The 14,923-nt window shown below is 50.0% G+C and overlaps 1 protein-coding gene across 1 annotated transcript in view; it reads right to left on the bottom strand.

Annotated features, from left to right (window-relative positions):
- The window catches only part of LOC107112909 (protein S100-A8-like), an 8,126-nt gene extending 4,481 nt beyond the window's left edge, over positions 1-3,645 (bottom strand). The window contains exon 1 of the mRNA XM_015414117.1: positions 3,563-3,645. The gene's annotated coding sequence lies outside the window, so the exon portion shown is untranslated. The remainder of the gene's footprint in view (positions 1-3,562) is intronic.
- Between the last annotated feature and the right edge of the window lie 11,278 nt (positions 3,646-14,923).

A 14,923-nucleotide genomic window follows, 5' to 3' on the forward strand; every position in this document is an offset into this window, starting at 1 on the left:
GAGATTGGATTTATACCCCTCCCTTCACTACCCAAAGGAGTCTCAGAGCCGCTTAAGAACATAAGAACATAAGAGATGCCAATGTTGGATCAGGCCAAAGGCCCATCCAGTCCAACACTCTGTATCACACAGTGGCCAGAAATACCAGTGCCATCAGGAGGTCCACCAGTGGGGCCAGGACATTAGAAGCACTCCCACTGTTGACCCCCCCAAGCACCAAGATGACAGAGCATCACTTGCCCCAGAGTCCCTATCTATACCTTGTGGCCAGTGTTCCCTCTAAGCTGAGTTAGTGTGAGCTAGCTCACCATTTTTTAGCCTCCGGCTCACACATTTTTGCCCTAGCTCAGGAAAGATGGCTCCAGAGCAAACTAGTTCAATGCAGCAGCCAAATCGCTCGCTCACAATTTGAATGCCGGTAGCTCACAGAGTAGATTTTTTGCTCACAAGACTCCACAGCTTAGAGGGAACATTGCGTTGTGGCTAATAGCCACTGATGGACCTCTGCTCCGTATGCTTATCTAATTCCCTTTTGAAGCCGTCCATGCTTGTAGCCGCCACCACTTCCTGTGGCAGTGAATTCCAAGTGTTAATCACTCTTTGGGTGAAGAAGTACTTCCTTTTATCCGTTCTAACCCGACCGCTCAGCAATTTCATGGAGTGCCCACGAGTTCTTGTATTGTGAGAAAGGGAGAAAAGTACCTCTTTCTCTACCTGCTCTTTCCCATGCATAATCTTATAAACCTCAATCATGTCACCCCTCAGTCGTCATTTCTCCAAGCTAAAGAGCCCTAAGCGCCTTAACCTTTCCTCATAGGGAAAGTGTTCCAACCCTTTTATCATTCGAGTTGCCCTTTTCTGCACTTTTTCCAAAGCTATAATATCCTTTTATCCTTACGATCTCCTTTCCCTTCCCCTCCCCACAACAGACACCCTGCCAGGTAGGTGGGGCTGGAGAGATCTCATTCGAGAACTGCTCTTAAGTGGACAGCTCTGAAAGGACTTGTGACTGACCCAAGGTCACTCCAGCAGCTGTATGTGGAGGAGTGCGGAATCAAACCTGGTCCTCCCAGATTAGAGACCCGCGCTCCTAACCACAACACCAAGCAGCATTCCCTTTGCGCAGGGCAGCATTCGACTGAACCCGGAGGTGCTGTACAGCACAGAGGTATGTTGGTGGGGCTCCCTCCTCGGAAGCTAAGCAGGGTCAACCCTGGTTAGTGTTTGGATGGGAGACCACCGAGGGAGTCCAGGGTTGCTATGCAGAGCCAGGCAATGACAAACCACCTCTGAGCCATCTCTTGCTTTGACAGCCTGACAGGGTTGCCATAAGGCTCTGTGACCTGACGGCCCTTTCCACCACCACCCCTACCGCACCAATGCCGTTAGGGATGCCAGCCTCCAGGTGGGGCCTGGAGATCCCCCGGAATTACAGCTCATCTCCAGACTACGGAGATCAGCTCCCCTGGAGGAAACAGATGCTTCGGAGGGTGGACTCCGTGGCCCTGTACCCCACTGAGGTCCCTGTCCTCCCCAGGCTCCATCCCCAAATCTTCAGGAGTTTCCCCGCCTGGGTCTGGCAGCCATATAACTGATTGCAACAGTGATCAACTTAAACAGCATTTAATTGGGGGGCTTCCCCTTACCCGCTTTTTAAGAAGAGAAGAAGAAGAGAGAAGAGATTGGATTTATACCCTGCCCTTCACTACCCAAAGGTGTCTCAGAGCGGCTTACAAACTCCTTTCCCTTCCCCTCCCCACAACAGACACCCTGTGAGGTGGGTGGGGCTGAGAGAGCTCTTGACAGAAACTGCTCTTTTTCAAGGACAGCTCTTATCAGAACTACGGCTTGCCCAAGGTCATCCAGCCAGGTGCAAGTGGAGGAGTGGGGAATCCAACACGGTTCTCCCAGATTAGAGTCCTGCTTCTGTTTTATGGCTTATTTTGATGCTGTTCAGGACCAATGGTCTGTTTTGTAAGGGCTGTGGCCACACCCACTCAATAATCCACTTCCAATCCACTTTCAATCCGCTTTCCCACTGGATTTTGCCAGCTCACAGTAATAAAAGTCCAGTTGGAAAGTGCACTGGAAGTGGATCGGAAGTGGATTACCGAGTGGGCGTGACCGCAGCCAAGGGCTTGTTTTGAATATGGGAGTGAATTCAGTTGGCAGCCGCCTCAAGCGAGGCTCTACAGAGGCAGCATAGAAAGATCCTAAATAAAGAATTAGTTCGCACGGTTTTCCTTTTAAGCGGCCTCGGGCGGAGTCTGAAGAAGCGGCACGGAATGTTCCTAAACATTGCAGCACGGTTTCCATTGGCAGCTTTCTCGCGACTCCGAAGAGGCAGCAGAGAAACATCTTACACAGATTTCAATAAATAAACTTTGTATAGCCCAAAGTAAACAGTAAAATCATTCATGTGAAGATTGATAGTTTGTTAGAAGTTAGGGGGTTTTTTACAAAGAGGCAAAGAGATCTCTGTTCCAATGATTTGCCTGGGATGTAGCTACTCTGTGGCCATAGCTTCTGCCTGTTCTGGAAAGGCTACAAAGCAATGTCGGGTTGCCAGCCTCCAGGTGGGGCCTGGGGATCTCCCGCTTTTACACCTGATCTCCAGCTGACAGAGAGCAGCTCCCCTGGGGAAAAATGGCTGCTTTGAAGGGTGGACTCCATTTTACCATGCTGAGGCCCCTCCTCTCCCGAAACCCCGCCCTCTCCTGACTCTACCCCCAAAATCTCCAGGTCTTTTCTGACCCAGACCTGGCAACCCTAAAGCAACGTCTTATTTTGGTTCGTAGATTCCGCCCCACCCCCCCATGGAACTACCCTTCCTAGGATGTCTTGAGGAAAGAGAAAGAGCATAAGAAGAGTACTGCTGGATCAGACCAATAATCCATCCACTCCAGCATCCTGTCTCACACCAGTTCCTCTGGACAGCCCACAACAGGGCACAGAGGCCGAGGCCTTCCCCTCAGAAGAACATAAGAAGAACCCTGCTGGGTCAGACCAGTGAGGGTCCATCTTGTCCAGCATCCCGTCTCACACAGTGGCCTCAACCAGTTCCTCTGGAGGGCCAACAACAGGGCAGAGAGGCCGAGGCCTTCCCCTGATGTTGCCTCCTGGCTCTGGGATTCAGAGGTTTCATGCCTCTCAATGTGGAGGTTCCCCTCAGCTACCATGATCAGCTTGTCCTCCACAAAGCTATCTAATCCCCGTTTAAAGCTGTTTAACCCTTTGGCCATCCCTACATCCTCTGGCAGCGAATTCCACATTTTTATCCCTCTCTGCATGAAGTGGTGTTTCCTTTTGTCCATCCTGAGCCTACTGCCCATCAGCGTCATCGGATGCCCTCGAGTTCTAGTCTCTGGGGAGAGGGAGAAGAATTTCTCTTTGCCAACCCTCTCCACCCCAGGGATAATTTTATAAAACCTCTCTCATGGCCCCCTTTCATCGTCTCTTTTCCAAATTGAAATGTCCCAGAAGAGCTATGAAGTCCACTATGTGGGGCGGGCCGGCCTTCAGAGGTTCCCAGTGGTGGTTTAGGGAGAGAAAAAACACTCACCGAGCCTAACGAAGACAGAGAAGGATTCAGGCCGCTGTGATGATGGGGAAAGGCTCTCCCTACCCTTTATATACCTCCCCCAAACTGGGTTTCACCAGAGTAGGAGACAGTGACGAAACAACGCCTGCAATCAGATTGCTGCCTGACAGGGAGTTATTTACTGGCAACCACAGATGTGGTTCCTGCTTGGCTGTTGTTGCCTATTCATTCTTCCTGGTGCAATTCCAGGAAAGTGTGACCACACGCACCCCGGCATGGCCACATCTTCCTCCCCGATTTCAGCAGGGATGGGCTGTCGTGGCTAAAGGGATTATTCAGGGGTGGGTTGTTTTCTATTATTAGAGGATTACTCCTTTGCAATTAGACGGAAGCAGAGTTGCAACGGGGACTCCCCCACGGCCCTCAGTCATAAGCACTGCACTCTCCTTTGAGGCCTGCAGGAGGCAGCATACAAATGTAGCTGAAATAAGAAACGTCTGCATGAGGTGTGCTCTGTAAGATATTAGGCCCTATAGTAAATCCAAAGTCCTTTTGAGAATTATGGGAAGGAATAATCCTGAACTTGTAAGTGAATTATGTGGCGATTTCACATTGGATTCTCCCTTTGAAGTTCTTTTTGTAGGAGAAGGGGGGGAGAGTAGATCAGCCCCAGAATGCCCCGGGTGTTAATATGTTAAAATGTTCATCCCACTGGCTTCTGATTATGGTAACATCAAGACTAGACCACTGTAATGCACTGGACATTGGTCTCCCCCTCAAAATCAATTCGGAAATTCCAGATGGTGAAAAATACCACAGCTCTGCTATTATCAGAAGCTAGATGGATCACACATGAAGCTACCATATACTGAATCAGACCAGTGGTCCATCAAGAAGAAGAAAAAGAAGAAGAAGAAGAGATTGGATTTATACCCCGCCCTTCACTACCCAAAGGTGTCTCAGAGCGGCTTACAAACTCCTTTCCCTTCCCCTCCCCACAACAGACACCCTGTGAGGCAGGTGGGGCTAAGAGAGCTCTGACAGAAACTGCTATTTTTTCAAGAACAGCTCTTATCAGAACTACAGCTTGCCCAAGTTTATCCAGCCAGGTGCAAGTGGAGGAGTGGGGAATCAAACCCGGTTCTCCCAGATTAGAGTCTGCGCACTTAACCGCTACACCAAACTGGCTTTCAAGATCAGTATTGTCTTCTTGGAAGTGGGGGAGGTATAGTCACAAAAACCTTTGAACGACACAAAATAGGTTGACCAGATTGTAGAGTTGCCAAGTGTCACCTTGTTCCGGAGCGGGGGATTCCCGGGTCGATAGAGTTTTCCCTCAGATGACAGTGGCCCCGCCCCCAGCATGCCCGGCGTGGTCACGGCACTCTCTGGTGATGTGCACGTTGGGGTGGAGTTCCCCCCAGGGCCCGATCTGGCAGCGGCGGGGAACGGGCCTCTGAGGCGGGGGTTTCCCCACCCCCCGGGGGGACTTGGCAAGCCTACCAGATTGCCATTTGGATACTATTTCGCTGTTGCTGCTTTTTTAAGAGTGAACAAATCATTAGTCTGGATAGGACCTCATTTACCCTATCCTGCAACTTTTTCCCGAGTGGACAGTATCAGGAGTCTCTCTCGCACTCTCTGTTCCTCAGCTCGTCCCCCTCATCATTTTGCAATCTGAGGAGGAACACTGGTCTCCAACACTGGGTGCGTTTAGACTGGGCATTTGCAACGGTATAGGTGCCGGTTGGAATCGGTGTACTTACCAGCGTTCACACGGCGAACATCTGCCTTCCGTCCCTAACCGTTGCAAAGAGCTTTACACCGCTGTATTCTGCCACTAGGTCCCCAAGTGGTGGTATCCTGAGTGCAACGGTTGTAATCGCTTTACCCCCGTCTGATCACTCTCCAACGTTGTAGAGCCACTTCCGTTCGGAAGCCCGAGGCTTCCGATTTTCGCCTGCCTTTTTTTTTTTTGGTTAGGTCAGCGATATGCGCTTGGGCGAAGCTTCGCCCCGGCATTTTTTTTTTAAGTCCTTAGTTTAAGGTTTTAGAGGACTCCGAGAGCTCAGGGAGGCCAGTTTGGTCTTTAAACTTTATAGGTAAGTCCTTACCTTTAAACTTTAAATGTAAGACGGGATGTTTTGCGCATGCGTGAGGATCGCCATTCTGTGGATGGCTGCCTATGCGCATGCTCAAACTGAGTTTTTTTAAAAAAACGCCGACGCCCACTGCATATGAACGGGCATACAGCGACGGTCTCCACAGACAGGAGATAAGTGTGATCGCATTTCAGCCGGCATAAACTGTACCGTTTGGAATCGGTGCAGTTTACGCCGGCTGCAACGCCCCGTCTGAAAGCACCCACTGTGCTGCTGAAAGGATTTTTCACTGTAGTAGAAATAGCCAGCGTTATGGCTTGGCGGAGGGTCTGGCGAGGAGGTCTAATCAGGACTGCCAGTTCTGGGTGGGGAAATCCCTGGAGATTTGGGGGTGGGGCCTGAGGAGGGATGGGTGTGGAGAGGGGAGGGACATTGGCGGCGTGTAATGTCACAGAGTTCACCCTTCAAGGCAGCCATTTTCTCCAGGGAAACGGGCCTCCGCAGTCTGGAGATCAGACGTCATTTCAGGGTCTCCCCCGGCCTCACCCCAGGTGACTGAGGACATTCAGTCAAGACAAGTTTGCCTGGTGATAAGATCAAAATTCTCCTCACGCCTAATTTGTGCACGGAACAACACGTAGGGTCTGACTGCCTTCTGAGGAAAGATGAGAAAGCTGCGAAAGAGAAGCTGCTCTGAGACTCCCAGTGAAGGTAAAGGTAAAGGTTCCCTTGCTCGAAAGCCAGTCGAATCCGACTCTAGGGTTGCGGTGCTCATCTCCATTTCCAAGCCGAAGAGCCAGCGCTGTCCGAAGTCGTTTCCGTGGTCATGTGGCCGGTAACGCTGTTACCTTCCCACCGAAGTGGTCCCTATTTATCTACTTGTGATTTCTTGCTTTTGAACTGCTAGGTTGGCAGGAGCTGGAACTAGAGACAGGAGCTCACTCTGTCATGCGGCACACCCAGGTCTCGAACTGCTGAACTACCAACCTTCCACAACCTTCCTTCACTCCCAGTGAAGGGTGGGGTACAAATCCAATCTCCTCCTCCTCCTCCTCCTCCTTCTTCCTAGAAATGGGCCTTTTGGGGTAGTGATGGCCCCTCTATGGAATCTCTGTCTCAAAAGAAGTCCAGCAAGGGAGGTCTTTTTTATTGCGAAAATGATCACTCTTTTCCCAAGTTTTCCCAGATATCAGTTTAAAGTAATGATCCGAATACTCTGTTCTTAATTTGTTTTGTTGCCAGTTTCTTTCTCTTTTGTTGTGTTTCTTGTTTTTGGTTTTGGTTTTTTTGACATCAAGTCAGACAACTTACAGTGAACCTAGGTGGGGTTATAAGAACATAAGAGAAGCCATGTTGGATCAGGCCAGTGGCTCATCCAGACCAACACTCTGTGTCACACAGTGGCCAAAAACCAGGTGCCACCAGGAGGTCCACCAGCAGGGCCAGAATTCCAGAAGTCCTCCCACTGTTGCCTCCCCAACTACTAAGAACATAAAAGAAGCCATGTTGGATTAGGCCAGTGGCCCATCCAGTCCAACACTCTGTGTCACACAGTGGCCAAAACCCAGGTGCCATCAGGAGGTCCACCAGCGGGGCCAGAAATCCAGAAGCCCTCCCATTCTTGCCCTCCAAGCACCAAGAATACAGAACATCACTGCCCCAGACAGACTGTTCCATCTCTGCCTTGTGGCTAAGAGCCACTGATGGACCTCTGCTCCGCATGTTTATCCAATCCACATGTTTATCCAATTCGCTCTACGCTTGTAGCCACCACCATTTCCTGTGGCTGTGAATTCCATGTGTTAATCACTCTTTGGGTGAAGAAGCCTCGTGCTCCTTAATTTCATTGAGTGCCCTTGAATCCTTGACTTGTGAGAAAGGAAGAAAAGAACTTCTTTCTCTACCTTCTGTACCCCATGGATAATTTTGTAAACCTCTATCATATCCAGGGGTCATTTCATAGAAAACGAGGTGCATGAGCTCATTAGCATAACTCATTAGCATAACTTATTTGCATATGTCACACCCCGGAAGTGTGACACACCAGAAGTGTGCATGAAGGAAACACCCACCGCTCAGGCTCCACTGGGTTGTTTTGGATTGGTAGTTATTGGGGGGGGAGTGGAACGTGCAGATCTGTCCTCGCAGAGGAGGGAGAGCTTGTACCTGAATAAAACTTGGCCTTAAAGGTGCCACTGGACTGTTTTGGGGCCGGGGGGCCCCTGCAATTTACCTGGCTGCTTCTTGCTCTGACTGAGGGCTGCTGGGAGCAGGGGGTGGGGCTTGTCGCATGTGCCCGCCCCCTGGACTCTTTACTGCCGGAGCTCCGCTCCTGTGCGCTCCTGCAGGAAATGACCCCTGATCATATCACCCTTCAGTCGTCATTTCTCCAAGTTAAAAAGCTCTAACCTCATTAAACTTTTTTTTCCGTAGGGAAGGCGTTCCATCCTTTTAATCATTGCAGTTGCCCTTTTCCACACCTTTTCCAATGCTATAATATCTTTTTTGAAGTATGAGGACCAGAACTGAGGCAAGAGACATTCAGAGGTGGTTTTCTATCACCTGCCTTCGCATCATGACCCTGATATTCCTTGGAGGTCTCCCACCCAAATACTGACCAAGGCTGACCCTGTGTAGCCTCCAAAATCTGGTGAGATAAAGCTAGCCTGCGCTGTGCAGGTCAGGGTAGTTTCTATTTAACTGCGTTCAAAATTGTATTTTCTCCCCCTTTTTTCCCTTCCTGTTCAATAACAAAACTCACCTTCAGCATCCTTAGTGTAGCTACAAAGGGACCACAAATGTTTAAAATAAGGCAACAAACACATTAGGGGCTGATGATGCAACATAGCAATTTAAAAAAAAAACTAATTGCATCAATGTATTTTTATAGACAAGTTTGTTTGTTTTTCCCCAGGGATTTGCTCATGCACTCAGTGACCTTGAGTGAAAAACAGTATCGTGATCAGGAAGAACAGGAGAAAGAGAAATCCTGGGACCCACAGTCATAAAATCATGACGGCGACTCTTGAGTAATTCGCTCACTGGGGATGGGCATCTCATGACTATGATTGTATTACCAGAACACGATCCCGTTTCGGAATAACATCATGGAAATGCCGATTCAGAAAGGGGTCAGATACCAGTCGGGAGTCATCGGCTGAGTTCAGCTTCCTCTATGGAGGATATTAAACTGTGGACATTTGATCTTCTAGAAACTGACTCACCTCCTTGGGCAACTAGCAGAGAGGTTTATGGGGGTAAACCTTGCCCTAGTTGGCTTTGCAAAACATGATCCGAGACCATGTAATGTGTGGCTGTTTTGTGCCAAACATGGGCCTGCTGTCAAAAAAAGGAAGTCCCATAAGTTACATTATCTCCTCCTCTCCCCATAAGGTTTATTCACTGTATGCAACATCATGTCAAATGTTTCTTGGGTCACCTGCCACATAGTCAGCTGAGACTGGATGGGCAGGAAAATAACAGAGATGAGTGTGCCAAAACTTGATGGGGCAGAGGGGGGGAACTGCATCACATGACTGCTCTGTTCAGTAATGGAAGTGGTGGCAAGAAGTGGTGGCAGCTACAAGCATAGACAGTTTCAAGAGGGAACTGGATAGACATATGGAGCAAAGGTCCATGAGTGGCTCTTAGCCACAAGGTCTAGATGGAAACTCTGTCTGGGGCAGGGATGCTCTGTATTCTTGGTGCTTGGGGCACAACAGTGGAAGGGCTTTTGGAGTTTTGGTCCAGCTGGTGGACCTCCTGATGGCACCTGGGTTTTGGCTACTGGTTGACACAGAGTGTTGGACTCGATGGGCCACTGGCCTGATCCAACATGGCTTCTCTTACGTTCTCTTATGTTGTGTTCTTGGTGCTTGGGGGGCCACAGTGGGAGGGCTTCTGTAGTTCTGGTCCTGCTGGTGGACCTCCTAATAGCCCCTAGGTATGGGCCACTGTGTGAGACAGAGTGTTGGACTGGATGGGCCATTGGCCTGATCCAACATGGCTTCCCTGATGTTCTTATGAGGGTACTAGTTTTGAGCAATGCCACTTTTCAGAGTGATTTCCAGACTCAGTTTTGCAAATGAAGCGTGTGCCCATTTTCCAGCAAATGACTCGGTTTTTCCAAGTTCAGAGCACAGGGGCCAAACCCGACTGGTAGCACCTAAGAATGCATCTGAAATCATTTTGCACATATTTGCATTTCACTGTTATTATTTTTATCCCGCTTTTCTCCCCACCTGGGACTCAAAGTGGCTTAGAACATTGCTCTCCCCTCCTTCATTCTCTTAAAACAACAACCTTGTGAGGTCGGCCAGGCTGAGAGCTCGCCCAAGGTCATCCAGCAAGCTTCCACAGCAGAAGTAGGGATCTGAACCCAAGTTGACCAGGGTCATAGTCCACCTCTCTATCCACTATACCGCACTGGCTCTGACCCAACTGTTTGTGAGGTTGTGGCCAGCCCTCCACCTTCTCCATTCTCTTTGAACACTGGCATTTTGGGCTCCCCCATTTCTATTCTTACGCAAGAATGTAAAAAATAAGCCCAGACTGATCAGACCAGCCTCCCGACCTGTTTGCCCTCTGCCTCTAAGACGTTTTATGCACTAACGGGTCTCCCCGCTCCTGCATTTGTATTCCTCCTCTGCTTTCTCTCGTTTCTGCAGAGGTTTTTATAGTCTGAGGAGCAAGAAGGCAGTTTCCCCCTCTTGTAGCTCAGCAAGGGAATTGCTGGAAACGGGGAAGTCTGATGCTGTGCCTCAAGAGAGGACAAACTGTGTTTTTGTACCTTGGACGACAAAAACCTCTGCGGAAATGACTGAAAGAGGCAGAGGAATACAACGGCAGGCGCAGGGAGACCCATTGGTGTGGGAAATGTCTAATATTCACAGGTTGTCCATCTCTGTGTCTGACCTGGACACCCCAGGCGAGCCAGATTTTGTAAGATTGTGGAAGCTAAGCAGCAGGGCTATTTTTGGGCAGGAACGCACAGGAACGGAGTTCCGGCTGGCTTCAGAGTTGGCCACGCCCACTACAGCCAAAACCTCTGCGTGCCTGGCTATAGAGGGAAGGCTTGGAGAGCGACCTCCACAACGATTCTGAGGCCGGGGGGTCCTGAAAGGATCGGGGAGGCATTTAAATGCCTCCCCGTGCCTTCCCCGGCCTGTCCAAGGGCCGGCTTGCCCAGGCTCCCCACAGCCATTTAAACTGCCTTCCCTTCCCTTCAAGGGGTGGCTTGCCCGGGCAAGCCAAGGGGAGGCATGGGGTGTGGCCTAATATGCTAATGAGGTATGCTGTCTGGGGCATGGCCTAATATGCTAATGAGTAACTGCTGTTGGGTGTGGCCTGTTATGCTAATGAGTTCCTGCTGGGCTTATTCTACCAAAAAAGCCCTTCTAAGTAGTATTTGGCTAGTATTTGGGTGGAGGCCACCAAGGAAGCTCAGGGTTGCTGTGCAGAGGAACACACTAGCAATCCACTCTTGAGTGTCTCTTGCCTTGAAAATCCTACGGGGTCACCATACGTCAGCCATGACTTGACAGCATGTGCACTTTGCACACAGTCTGCATCGGAACACGGACGTTCTGCCTTATTTCTGTTTAGCTCTCATGACTTGATAGCTCCATGTCACACTCCATGAATTGATCTACAATGACAAGCTGTGTAATATTCGGACGCCTCCAGGGCCAGTTTGGTGTAATGGTTAACTGCGTGGACTCTAATCTGGTAGAACCGGGTTTGATTCCCCACTTCTCCACTTGCACCTGGCTGGATGACCTTGGGCAAGCCGTAGTTCTGATAAGAGCTGTCCTTGAAAAAGAGCAGTTTTTGACAAGAGCTCTCTCAGCCCCACCTCCCTCACAGGGTGTCTGTTGTGGGGAGGGGGAGGGAAAGGAGTTTGTAAGCCACTCTGAGACACCTTTGGGTAGTGAAGGGCGGGGTATAAATCCAATCTCCGCCTCTTCTTCTTCTTCTCTAAAAAATTCCCTGAAGAAAGCTTTCTCTTGTTGTTCACCTGAAACACCTAGTCTTCACAGAGATGCTATCACAGAAGGAGGAGGGCCGATTTAGTTATCTTTGCCGAACATGAAACTTCTTGCGGAATGAGGGGAAAAGACAGAAACCGGAAAGATTCTTGGACTCGCCAGCTGTATTCAGCTTCACGGCCATCATGAAGCGCTTCAGACAATATTGATACTCGTTGAAAGAGCTGTCCGACATGTATTTGCATATAAGGCATATCATTTGTAGCTATGACTACAGACACAGAGAGCTTTAAAAAGGGAATAGACAGATTCTTGGAGGAGAGTTATATCGGTGGCTACTAGCTACGGTCACGCAAAGGAACCTCCACATTCAGAAGCAGTAAACTTCTCAATATAAGCGCTAGGAAGCAGTACTGGGGGAGAGGCATCGGCCTCTATGTCCTGTTGTTGGCCCTCCAGAGGAACGGGTTGAACGGATAAAAGGAAGTACATCTTCACCCAAAGAGTGATTAACACATGGAATTCACTGCCACAGGAAGTGGTGGCGGCTACAAGCATGGACGGCTTCAAAAGGGAATTAGATAAGGATGTGGAGCAGAGGTCCATCAGTGGCTATTAGCTACAAGGTATAGATAGGGACTCTAAGGCAAGTGATGCTCTGTCTTCTTGGTGCTTGGGGGGGTCAACAGTGGGAGGGCTTCTAATGTCCTGGCCCCACTAGTGGAACTCCTGATGACACTGGTATTTCTGGCCACTGTGTGACACAGAGTGTTGGACTGGATGGGCCTTTGGCCTGATCCAACATTGGCGTCTCTTATGTTCTTATGACACTGTGTAAATTAGGATGCTGGATTAGATGGACCACTGGTCTGATCCAGCAGGGTTCTTCTGATGTTCTCAGGGAAAGACCTTGGACTCTCTGCCCTGTTGTTGGCCCTCCAGAGGAATTGGTTGAGGCCACTGTGTGAGACAGGATGCTGGACTAGATGGACCACTGGTCTTGTCCAGCAGGGCTCTTCTAATGTTCTTATCAGGGGAAGGCCACGGCCTCTCTGCCCTGCTGTTGGCCCTCCAGAGGAACTGGTTGGACACTGTGTGAGACGGGATGCTGGACTAGATGGACCCTCACCGGTCTGACCCAGCAGGGCTCTTCTGAGGTTCTTGTAAGGGGAAGGCCTCAGTCTCTGTTCTCTGCTGTTGGCCCTCCAGAGGAACTGGTTGAAGCCACTGTGTGAGGCAGGATGCTGGACTAGAGGGACCCTCACTGGTCTGACCCAGCAGGGCTCTTCTGATGTTCTTCTGAGGGGAAGGCCTCGGCCTCTCTGCCCTGCTGTTGGCCCTCCAGAGGAACTGGTTGAGGCCACTGTGTGAGACAGGATGCTGGACTAGATGGACCCTCACTGGTCTGATCCAGCAGGGCTCTTCTTGGAACCACTGAACAAACAACATCTTGCATAATTCCAAGATGCTTCTAGGAAGCCTCCGGGCCGGACATGAGGACATCTGCCCTTCCCTATTCTTTCAGCATCTTAGATACATTAAAAGTTCCTCTTAGCACTGTGGCATTACGAGCTGATCCATCCACCATGACCCTGCCTGGACGATACATGTTTCAACAACATTGCATATCACCCCACAAACTTCCCTCTCCTCATTGCACAAATGGGACAAGGCAACACGGATGTGTACATCCTTACAACACTGCATTAGGTAAGGGCTGACAGATGCCACACGGCCTTTGGTATGGCACCCTTGAGGCCCTGCAGCAACAAGAAAACAAAACAAAAAGAATAGGGCATGGTTACCTGTCCTGAAAAACACAAAAGGCTTTACATCTGACAATAGCACTACAGGTAAGATTAGAGTTTCACCAGCCAATCCACATACAAAAGAACCTCCTCAGGAAACAGGAAACCTCCCCAGGGAACAATCCATATACAAAGGAACCTCCTCAGGAAAGCTCCTCCATTAGCATCTTCATAGCCTGGGGAACTCCTGCAAGATAATGACTCAGCCCTACCCCACCTTCTGGAGTAGATATAAATTACCTGCCTACCATTTTCTTCTCACCTTGACACAGAGAGTACTCCATCTTTCCGTGTTATACCTCTGAGCAGAGGTCATTTCAGGGGGGATCACGGGGGATCGCAGTTCCCCCAGGTGAGGTGCAGGGGGTGGGGCACATGACAAAGTCCCACCCCCTGCTTCCAGCCGCCCCGCTTCCGGCCCTCATTCAGCCAAGAGGAGGCAGGAGAAGAGGGAGGGTAAGTTGCTTCCTCCCCGCCTCTCCCCACCCCTGCCTGCCTAGGGCCAGGGAGGGCCTTGGCGGGGCTTCCTCACACTCCCGCCGGCCTTGCAGGTCCACCGCCGGGCCCCTGATGTCAGGGGGTGTGGCATATGCTAATGAGTTATGCTAATGAGTTCCCCTAGCTCTTTTTCTATGAAACGACCCCTGCCTCTGAGGATGCCAGTCACAGCTGCTGGCGAAGCGTCAGGTCCTACAGTGCCAAGACCACGGCCACACAACCCGGAAAATCTACAGCAACTAAAGAGAACTATTGTTCTCGCTTCAAAATGCTTTGAGCACACCGCCCTCTTTGCAGTTTAGTTCAGTCTCAGTTTAGGATCCTGTAGCAGCTTGAATAGCCTTGGATTAGCTTGAGCTTGTCAAAGCTTGGATGCTAAATTGGGTTGGCTTACTTGGATGGGAGACCACAAGGGAAGGTCAGGGTCACTACGCTGAGGAAGGGAATGGCAGCCCACCTCTGCTCATCTCTTCCCTTGAAAACCCTATGAGTGGCTGCCACTGTGTGACTGGATGGCATTTAATTATTATTCTGAGCAGGGATTTTTTTCTGGGAAAAGAGGTTCCAGAACTCTCAAGAGGGAAATGAAGGAGAAACACACGGGGTTCATTGAGACATACAGGATTCTTTGAAACAGTACTATTTTCATGAGCTACGGACTTAACCTCAACTGAGAGCCAGTTTGGTGTAGTGCTTAGGAGCATGGACTCCATTCTGGGGAAACCGGGTTTGATTCCCCAGTCCTCCACATGCAGCTGCTGGTGTGACCGTGGGTCAGTCATAAGTTCTCTCAGAGCTGTTCTGGAAAGACCGGTTCTTGAGAGAGCTCTCTCAGCCCCACCAACCTCACAGGGTGTCTGTTGTGGGGATGGGAAGGGAAAGGAGATTGTAAGCTGCTCTGATACTCCTTTGGATAATGAAGGGTGGAGCATAAATCCAATCTCCTCCTCCTCCTCCTCCTCTTCTTCTTCTTCAGAACATAAGAAC

Source organism: Gekko japonicus, unplaced genomic scaffold, assembly GCF_001447785.1.
Source record: "Gekko japonicus isolate JY-2015 unplaced genomic scaffold, Gekko_japonicus_V1.1 scaffold4013, whole genome shotgun sequence".
In the NCBI taxonomy this organism is placed as follows: Eukaryota; Metazoa; Chordata; class Lepidosauria; order Squamata; family Gekkonidae; genus Gekko; species Gekko japonicus.